Source organism: Mus musculus, chromosome 2, assembly GCF_000001635.26.
Source record: "Mus musculus strain C57BL/6J chromosome 2, GRCm38.p6 C57BL/6J".
Classification (NCBI taxonomy): Eukaryota; Metazoa; Chordata; class Mammalia; order Rodentia; family Muridae; genus Mus; species Mus musculus.
The window spans coordinates 64859499-64870333 of NC_000068.7; the positions used below are offsets into that span (position 1 = coordinate 64859499).

At 39.4% G+C, this 10835-nt stretch overlaps 1 pseudogene; it reads right to left on the bottom strand.

Annotated features, from left to right (window-relative positions):
• Positions 1-7912: 7912 nt before the first annotated feature.
• The window catches only part of Gm13578, a 26559-nt pseudogene continuing 23636 nt past the window's right edge, over positions 7913-10835 (bottom strand).

The window sequence follows — 10835 nt, forward strand, 5'->3', positions numbered from 1 at the left end:
TTTTGCAATGTATTTCATTTAAACTAACACAATTAAAGTTATTTCAAACAAAAAGTGAGTTTGAAATATATTCTTTAAATTTGTATATTTTTAATCATTCTTTTTAAAACTTCCCATACAGTTGAGAAACTGGCTGTGGATCCTGTCTACAATGTAGGGTCAATGCGGTATTGAATTTCCAGACCATTTTCAGACTACCTTCTGGCAATGGAAGCATTTTGACCACTGACACTCCCTGTGGGTATATCTGACTATCCTGGTACAATACACCATTCCCCATTATTGAATCTACAACAAACTGCTGTAGGTTATTCATTGATTGAGTGTTTAAGGATATTCTTTAGGAGCAAATAGAGAACTAATTTGTAAGCAATCACATAAAATAAAAAAATTCAGCAGAATTCTGACTTCAAAGATGCTTTGAGCTACAGCACTTAATTATGTTCATTCTTTGATTAGACTGTGTCACAGTCAATAAACATATGCAGAACCCTCTGTCTTTATATCACAGGAGATTCCTCTCAGCATTTCATTGTGTCTTCCAGAGAAACCATGAAAGCACCTGCCAAATGTGCTGTGCAAGTTAAGACAGCATTAGCTCCTTTTTAGAATCGTATTTGTTGGCCTGTGTGCAGAGAGCGCTTCTAATTTCTCTAATACACATGAAACTAAATAACAGGTGAATTGTTTCCAGTCTGAAGACATGCAGGCTGGTCAGCCCATGAGTCTCTATTTAAGCACTGGCTCAAAGAACTCTTACAGGGTCTCCTTAACAATGCAGAACCTGGGAGTGTACGGGGTAGCATGTGGGAAAGCAGACAGCCCTGTATCCCTTCTGCCAGGGTGCATTTAGGGCAGCTTTCTGCCATGACATCAGCCCAGCTGCAGTGTGGATAACAGGGGTTCTGAGAGCCAGAGAAAGGCAGAATACTCCTTAAAAGCATCTGCTATCCCTCTTGCTTGAGAACAAGAATGAATGAATGAATGAATGAATGTTCTGCCTTCTCAGAGCAAAAGATTTTGGGGGGGTTGGAGGGGGAATATCTCTGCCATTATTAGAATGTGGTTTGTTTGTTTTTAATAAATTGATAGGGTTTGAAATATTTTAACAAAATGGGCATTGAGAAATATATAAAAATAAAGTTTTTAAGATCTATCCTTATCTTTAATAAAAAGCAATATAGAATGATATGATATGTGTATCACAAATACATGCTCTTTAAAAAGCAAGATGGGAGCAATGTGCACATATCACTTATTTGGGTTCATTGTTGTTCATTTTCTTGCTTTTTGCAAAGCATCTGTTTGGTAGTAAGGTCTTACTTGTGTGTTGCAATGAAGTCATTATGAAATAAATCCCTGCTCTGCTGGCATCAAAGAGAATAGAAGCCCAAAATGTTACTAGCAATAAAACACACACACAATCTTCTCTATTTTTTTTTCTGAAATGCAACTGCCACACTGTTAAATGTTGGTGCCTTTTACTTAATTATTTTCATGTTAATGGCTGCATAGAAGGCATCAGGAGGAGGGTCTTCTTCTGCCTGCTGCCTTCCTAATGCAAGACTCAGTAAAGCCTAACGATCATTCCAATTAGTGAAAGGCTTGTGTACTTTGAGAAATCACTGAATACAGAAGTAGATTTTGCCTAATACAACGTTTCAGTCATATTGCGGTTCAAAGGAGTAAATAACCAGGGGATAGAAAACAAATTTTAAAATACAAGAAAAAAAGAAAACGGAAAAGAAACTGTCACGGTCAATGTCACACTCCTCGCCTCTCCTGTAAACTTTCTTGAGTTCTTCCAGTGTGTTAATTAGTGGCCTAGGTCAGTTCTTCTGTGTGATTCCTGTGTTGAAATTTGTATCTGTGCCTATTCACAAAGGGCATTACTCTATGGCACACAGGCCTAGAAATGGAATTGAGTTGTTTATAAAATAGTAGAGAAAGCATACTGGTTGGAAAACCAAATATGCAGCTGGTATAGAACTGCAGACGGGTGGTGTGCTCTGCTCATCCAGGGATCTGCTTTTGATTAAGTCTGAGAAACTCTGAAAGTGAAAATGAGGCAGAAATGCTATATACATACTTTTATAGTCTCTTGACAGCATCGTAAAATATTATCTTATTCTCTTGTAAATTATAGTTTTGGTAGGATAGAATTTGCGATGCTTTAAACAGTACTTTCCAGCTTGAAGTGAGTGAGGCTGTTAGTACTCTGTGTGTGTGTGTGTGTGTGTGTGTGTGTGTGTGTGTGTGTGTGTGTGTGTGTGTGACGAGAGAGAGAGAGAGAGAGAGAGAGAGTCTGTGCACATAATATTTTTATTGTACATCATTTATTAACTATACATTTATATTCTTTAAAATGAACATATTAATCAATCTACTCACTGAGAAGGGCCCTAAAGAATTATAATAATTTTAATGGAATAGCTTTGATTCTGCAAGGAAATTTCTTCCTTCAGTTAAAGGAAAGTCCAAGCTAAAGGTTAACACATATGTAGAAATGTCCACATTAAACAAAGTTTTACACATTCAAGCCACTGCCAAAACCCAACTGCCTTTATCACGTTGGAGCACTTTCATATATGTATGTGAATTTGTGTCCGGGATGACAGCTTCTCCAGTATCAAGAATTTCAGCATGGAGGGGTCGAGGCCTTGCCTGGCATTTGCCAATCCCTAGGTTCAGTCTCCAGGTTCATAAAAAAGTTTGCCAAGGAGTCCTACAACACATTTTATGAAGGTGAGCTTCTGTTCTCATTCACATGAAGAAATCGGGTTCCACCTGTCACTGCCTAGTTTCTGACCTATGTCATTGCTTCCATAGCAATGCTGAGTCACTGAGTAGGATGCATCGGATTGCAGCAGCATCCAGAACTACAGCTGAGCTCAGAGCCCTTCCACCTGGGCAAAGCCCTGCCACATCAGCAGGGCACTTTCACATGAGCAGCTTCCTCAGTCAAGAACCTCGGGCTGCATGCTCACCTTAGAGGAGAAGCTGAAAACACAACCAGTGTCTGCTAACAGTGGATACACAGAAGCGTCAGCACATGTGCACACCATTGGAAGGACGTCTCCTTGACCACTTCACAGAAAACTATCATTTTCTCTCTGAAATGCTAAACATGGTAGCATTTGTGTGAAATGCTTTCAAAACCGGAGCACACTTAAATTTCATTCAGAGACAGAAGTTCTATATGCTATACTTACTATTGTTACAGTAAGCAGCACATTTTCTTCTCAAAGCAACTCTGGACTCAATGCTACCAGACAACCTCTGAGTTATGTTAGCGCCTAACTTAAGATGGCATCCATCTTTCATTTGGTGTAGGAATGAACACATTGCCAAATATTACATGATGCATCTCTCAACTTTAATCAAAGTTAAATAAATTCCCATGTACCAATGTATAGTTGATGTATTACCATATTTAAAAATTAAAAAAAAATTAAAGGTGCTGCAAATACAGAAGTTTCAGAAAATACATTTAGAATAACCCTATAGGCACACAGGGAAGAAGAGAAACCTAATGGAATTACATCTATGAAAGGAAGAGCAAAAAGGGATTGCCCCTGAAAAGAAAATAATATATTAACTTGTTTTGAGTCTTCTTAGTTTTATTATGTTTAGACAATTCAGATAATTTCTAATACCCAATCATTGCTTTTATCTACTATTTATGTAGGCTGGTTATATAAAGCTTGAAAGAAGTAGGGTCCTGTTCTTCAGTATTAAAGCTTAATGCTACGTATATACACTATATGCTACGTATATACACTATACCTGATGATCTAGTTGAAGACATTTGAATCAAATGAGACACTCTGTAACTTTCATCTGGTTTATAGGCAGTGATCATGCAAGCTGAAAACAGTGAGCGAGATTTTGAGAATTTGTTTGTGAAAAAGAGAGAGTGGTTGAAAGAAAATCATTAACCAGATAAGCTTGAAGCTTAGCAGGGAGAAGCTTGCTAGAAGGTTCCACCGGGGTTTATTTGCTATTGACATATACATGTATTTCTCTCTCGGCTGGAATGACTCCAAAAGGGTTGTCATGGTTGGTTGAGTCAATAATACATGCTTTAAAAAACAATTATAAATCTGTATTCACCTGATGGACTTTGTATTCATTCCAGTCAATTGGGCATATAATACTCGTTTAAAAAATAAGTACATATAATGCATTAAAAACTGCTTAAACGCCCATTTAACCGGAGGGGCCAAAACAGCTCTAAAATGGAGCATGTGATTAACACTAATGGAACTTATGCATATGTAATGAAAGGAGAACCCCAAACCCTTTTAAACGGGGCTGTGACAGGAGAATGACAGCTGGATAATATTAAGGTTTAAGGCTCCCATTGTTTGTACAGGCATCTCTGCCCTCACAGTAACCAATAATTCCCACAGTGGTGAATCTTGGGGTCCCAGGCAATAAGTGCCCTGATATTGAAGGTAAAACAGTGCTAACGGAAAGGCAGTAACAGCCAGATAATAAGTAACGCCATGCCCTAATTGGATTGCTCCCCTTCTCAAGCAGCTATCTGCTTATGATAGGTCCCGTTTTACATGAAGGTCTTACTCAAGATTCCTTTCTATTTTACCTGTGTGTCAGGGTGAGGTATGGACAAATGTGTGTGTTTGTGCATGCATGTTTGTGTTTGTAGGGTTCTGTGTGTGTGTGTGTGTGTGTGTGTGTGTGTGTGAATGTGTGTGTGTGTGTGGTATGCGCACGCACACATTGGAATATGGAGGATGAGGTTAGCATCAAGTGTCTTCCTCAGTCTTTCATCAATTTCCTTTCTCTCACTGCACGCAGATTTAACTAGTTCTAGTTAGTCTATCTAGCCAGCTTGTCCTGAGGTTCTTCAGTATCTGCCTCCTGGTGCTGGGATCACAAGTAGATGATGTGCCTACCTTTCTTTTCCTTCAGTTCTGGGGGTTTTAGCATCAGTCTGAATATTTGCACAGGGAATACTTTATCCAATGAGTCATTCTCTCTGGTGTAAAGACTCTGTTTTTAATGTTGTCAAGCAAAAGAAAGCCCTGTACAGTTCTTTAAGTTATTAATGACCAACATTTGGAAAATAATGCTTTGAAGATTTGGAGTACTTCCTCTTTCAATATAACAAAGGATAAAAGCAACAGTCAACATAAAAACAGACATGATTTTTGATTATTTGGTTTTTGGTTGGAGTTTCAATAAAGTATTCTTTATTGACTTTGTAGCTGATAGAATTCAAGAACTATTTGAAAAATTTCCTGGTGACCAAAAGACTTCTTCACTAGCCTGAAACACAGAGTTGAAATTATCCATAGAGATGCTTTGTAGTGAGGTTGACTAGCATGATAGGAACCAATTACTGAACACAAGTACACCTGTGTGGACATGGCTGCATTCGCTCCTCTTTGTAGTTCACTTCCCAGAGAAAATATTACTGATCCACAATGACCAGCTGATCCTCGATGAGGAGGGGATGAAGCACCGAGGAGCTCTGACAAGAGCCAAAGCAGAAGATGCCAGTGCACCTTCAGATGATGTGAGAAAGAAGATAATCAACAGTTAAATGGAGAGCAGGGAAATCTCAAAGGATTCCCAAGACAATAAATTTTATGGATAATTTTTACTCTAAATTGATGTTTTGAATGAGTACATGATTTTAAAGGGGTGCAGAAACTACAGAATAATCAAGCGCGTTGGCTGAAACAAAATAGAACAGACAAGAAATTTTGACACCTTTGAGTGCCATTAACAGAACACAGAAATGTACAGCCATAAAAGTATCTTAAACATCTTTAAAGATAGTTTTTGTCTCTGCAAAACTGGCATGTCCTGTGTACTACTTTTGTATTCCCATAAGACAATTGCTGCCTCTCTAACTGCCAGTTGTAGCCTTAACAATAAATCCCTATAAATTGAGCATTGCAAACTCAAGGTCCCAATCTGCTGAGGATAATAAACTATGGACTACTAGAAAAAGGGCAAGGAAATCTCCTTTCAAACTTTGTGCTGCCTTTCTTGTCCAGGGACAGTCCCTTGCTGGAGTGACATCACCTTCTGCATATCACTCTAGTCCTAGACATGTGAATTAGATAGAGGGTGGGAAGGATGGCTGCGCTTGATTCTCCTTTCATTCTGGTCCCCATGTATCATCCAAGCAGAGATCTGCTCTAGGGCAAAACAGTGAAGTTCCCATGTAAAAGAAAATAGACAAAGATTGAGAAATATTTGGAGGGAGGATGTATAAACAAGAGTAGGCTGCCAGAAAGTCCTGTTGCAAAGATACTGTGTCATGTTCACCACTTCCTCTCATTATCCTCATCTTTGATATATGCAGAGATTAATTTGAAAAATTGTTTAACTTGCCCAAACACACATTTAGCATACATCATGCTTTCCCACTGGAAGTCCAAGTTTCAAACAGAAGTACATAGTCCTTACCACTATGTAACATGGCGAATACAAGATCTGAAAAAGCAACAATAAGGTTGTATTAAGTGAGCTATAGAGTGCCTGGGGTAGGTTGCTAGAGAAAGCTAAAAGGTAGTTTGGAAGCAACCAAACCAAGAGGCAGTGGGGACAATTCTTCTGCAGAAAATAACACACACAAAAGACAAGAAGACATACAAAGTTGCAAAGTCAATAACTGCAAAAAAGAGATGCTAAAAAGTTCAATGTAGAACCCTTCAAAAGGAATTTGTATATTATCTTAGGTTTGGAAAAAACATCAAAAACAGTTAACAAGATCAAAATACAATTATATTTGTATTATTCAGGTATATCTAACTTCAATATATAGCAATTTTAAAAAGAAATAATTTAGGTTTTACTAAAAAATCAGAATGTATATCTTTATCTAGAAGTGCCAGTTATACATGGCTCTGCTTCAGTTGTTAACGCTTTGTTTCCATTAAAACAACAGGAAGAGGATGCTGTCTGTGCCTTTGTTAGATTGTGTGGGGAAATACCTAGAGAATAACTGGATATAACTAAAAGAAAGAAGGATAGGCTTGAAGAGGGTCCTTCTTTCTGCATTAAAAAAAAAAAGAGGAATTGGGATCATGCCAGTGTCAAAACTCAAAAGAAAAGAAAAAAGAATTTAAAACAAGAATAAATTACAAAGGATTATGTTGTTCAATAAAGTGAATTGAAAAAAAAATGGTTTAAAGTGAGAATTCTGATTTAATATGCTGATAAGGAATTTTTTAAAGGTCTAACACCTCTTCATATTTAAAAATGGCCATCCCACCGAAAGCAAGCTGCAGACTCAACACAATCCCCACCAAAATTCCAACACAATTCTTTTTTTTTTCTTTTAGTTATTCTATTAGTTGGAAAAATTAACTGGTACAGAAAAGTGTTTAGTCAGCTGGAGAGAAGAGACCCCCCCACACACACACCGCCACCTATAAGAACTGGTGGCTCCTCTGGGAGGCAACTTGGATACAGTGTGGAGAAAGGATCACTGTGACTTAGAGTCAGACCCTGCAGTCCAGGTGAGAAAGGCTAAGCCACCTCCAAAGTATAACTGCCTCAGGCGGGAAACCAAATTCCTACTTAGTCCAGTCTGGAAAGGGGTACTGAAATGATATATAGGGCTGAATAAGGGATATGGCCATATTTTATCAGAGAAAGTGACAAAATGGGAATTTTAAAAATGAATTCTTCCATCTGACTTTATTTCCAAATACACTTTCTAGAAAGAAAGAAAGAAAGAAAGAAAGAAAGAAAGAAAGAAAGAAAGAAAGGAAGGAAGGAAGGAAGGAAGGAAGAAAGAAAGAAAGAAAGAAAGAAAGAAAGAAAGAAAGAAAGAAAGAAAGAAAGAAAGAAAAAGAAGCAATACACTTTCTGTGGGAATGACAAATATCAGTATTAGGAAATCCAATTATACAAAAAATACTACATCTAGTCTGGAGTAGATATATTTATTTTTTTGGTAACATACATTAAGTGGCACTAATTACACAGTAACTATAAGGTAACTAACATGAGACCACAGAACTGTAACTCTGCCACAGCTGCATGGACTTGGGCCTTTCTGGCTGAGCAAGATTTCAAAAAACTGAATACCCACCCCAGAGCTCTGGCATTGGAGTCTGTTAACAAGGAAAGCTCTGAAGTAGTGACTCACCAGAGTTCTTGCAGTTGACAGAAAGTAGGCAGGACATGTTAGTTATAAAGTAGTTACAGCCTAATTCACAAAAATTACCAACTGTTTCTCTTTCTAGAAAGAAGCAAGAAGAAATTCTTTGAATTAGCGCCTGGTGTCAGGTGGAGTGCAGAGAGGGCTGTTAGAGCAGTGTCAGAAGGACCCTGGCTGGTCAGACAGGTTGGACATTATTAATAATCATGGTTGGCTTCTAAATACTCTTAGCAAGATGACTTCTGATTTGTAATCTTAGGTAAATTATAGATAAATGAAAGGACCAGTAATCATACAATAAGATTAATAAACAGCACTTCAAATTAACCGCATGAGGCTGCGTTTCACAAGGCTTCACAAGATGAGGCACCCAGACCTTTTCTTCCCACGTCTAGCTTGCAGAGCAGCTCTCGTGGCCATCTCAAAAACCTCTCTCACTCCATCTTTGGTCTTTGCTGAACACTCCATGTACCCAAAAGCGCCAATTCTGTTTGCCATCTCTCTGCCTTCTTCAGGTTTTACCGGCTCCTGCTTCATTTTGGCTAACACCGTCTTGTGTGCTCATCATGCCGAAGGTCCTTCTTGCTCCCAACCAAGACGATGGGCACATTTGGACAGAAATGCTTGACTTCTGGAGTCCATTTTTCTGGGATGTTTTCTAAACTATCAGGGCTGTTATTGGAAAAACACATCAGAATAACATCAGTGTCTGGATAGGAGAGAGGCCTCAGGCGGTCATAATCTTCTTGTCCAGCTGTGTCCCATAAAGCCAACTCTACCTGCTTCCCATCCACCTCGATATCCTATCTGCCACATAGTTTTCAAACACCATGGGCACATAGACCTCTGGGAACTGGTCCTTGCTGAAGACTATGAGCAAGCATGTCTTACCACAAGCTCCATCACCAACAATCACCAGTTTCTTCCTGATGGCAGCCGTCACTTATAAAGGTGCTGAAAACACACAGGTTCTGGGATGCAGTTGTACAAAGTACCTGGAACTTCTCAGATGCAAGGCTCAAGGCGACGACTCCGAGTCCTGCCTCTTCGCGCTGAGGACGCCTGTCCGCGATTCCGCGAGCTCCGAGCCAAGGACCGGCAGCTCCAAAAAGTACAGAATACCCAGCATACAATCCAAAGAGCTCAAGAAGGTTACCAAACAGAAGAGCTCAAGTGAGGATGCTTCAATCCCACTTGGGAGAGAGAAGAAAACAATCAAGGGAGGCAGAGGGAGGCACCTAGGTGGAAGAGGGGACAAGGAAGAGTAGGGGGGAACATGATCTGGTATGGGGTGGGGAGACAGGAGAGAAACCCTGAGGGCCAGCAGAATGAATAGAAATATGCAATCTTGAGGGGTGGGAGGTGGGGAGACCCTCTAGAAAGTACCAGAAACATGGGAAGTGAGAAACTCTCAGGACTTAAAGGGAGGGATCTTAGATTAAATGCACAACAGTGGGGAAAGGGAAGTTGTAGAGTCTACTCCAATAGAAAGGGCATCAAGTGAACTGGTGGGAATGCCATCAGACAGTCAAAACCTCTGACCCAGAATTGTTCCTGTCTAAAAGAACTGCAGGGACAAATATGGAGAAGTGACTGAGGGAAAGGCAGTCCAGTGACCACCCAAACTTGTGATCCATCCCAAGGGGAAGCTCTAAGGTCTAACACAATTAGTGATGCTATGGTGTGCTTATAGATGGGAGCCTAACATGGCTGTCCTCTGAGAGGCCCAAGAAGCAGCTGACTGAGACAAATGCAGATACTTACACCTAACCATTGAACTAAAGTTGGAGCCCCCTGTGGTTTAATAAGAGAAGGGCTAGAAGAAGCTGAGGAGGAGGGTGACCCCATAGGAAGACCAGCAGTCTCAACTAACCCAGACCCCTGAGATCTCTCAGACACTGAGCTACCAACCACGCAGCATGCACAAGCTGGTCCAAGGCCCCGGACACATATACAGCAGAGGACTGTCTATTCTGGCCTCAGTAGAAGAAGATGCACCTAACCCTGGAGAGACTTGAAGCCTCAGGGAGTAGGGAGATCTGGAGGAGGGAGCATGGCATCCTCTTGGAAACAGGAGGGAGGAGTTATAGGATGAGTAACTGTGGGAGAGTGGACCAGGAGGTAGCCATCAACTGGAATTTAAAAAATTAAAATAATAATAATAATAATAATAATAATAATAATACCAAACACTGAAGCTAAATTGTGAATTCTGGCTTTTCTGTAAAGTAGATTCCCCCTTCTACTCATAAAACACAAGCTTTTATTTTTGTCTTGATTCATAATCTGACCTTCTCCAGGTTGCCAATGTCTAAGAAATAGCTTCAAGACTATAGATTAACCTGTATTGGGTGTACTTGACATGAATTTTTAAGAGAAATAGTGTCCTCAAATAAATGATCCCAACACAAATTTAAGATTCAATCAGCATTAATGGTGGTATTAGCAATGATAACTTTAATTATAAGCATAATGCATTTTCCTTTCAGAGATTAATTTATGTAGAGTAGGTACTTGGAGTTTGCCCTGACAGAGACACACTTCAAATCTGCTCATGGTCAAAGGAGAAGCATTTGTGCTAGCTTGATTTCATGTAAAGGAAAACGTTCTTTAAATTTATGTAAGACATTTTCCAGAAATACAGTTTCTTCAGTCATTAGACAAAAGGGGTGTAAGTTAAAATTAAACC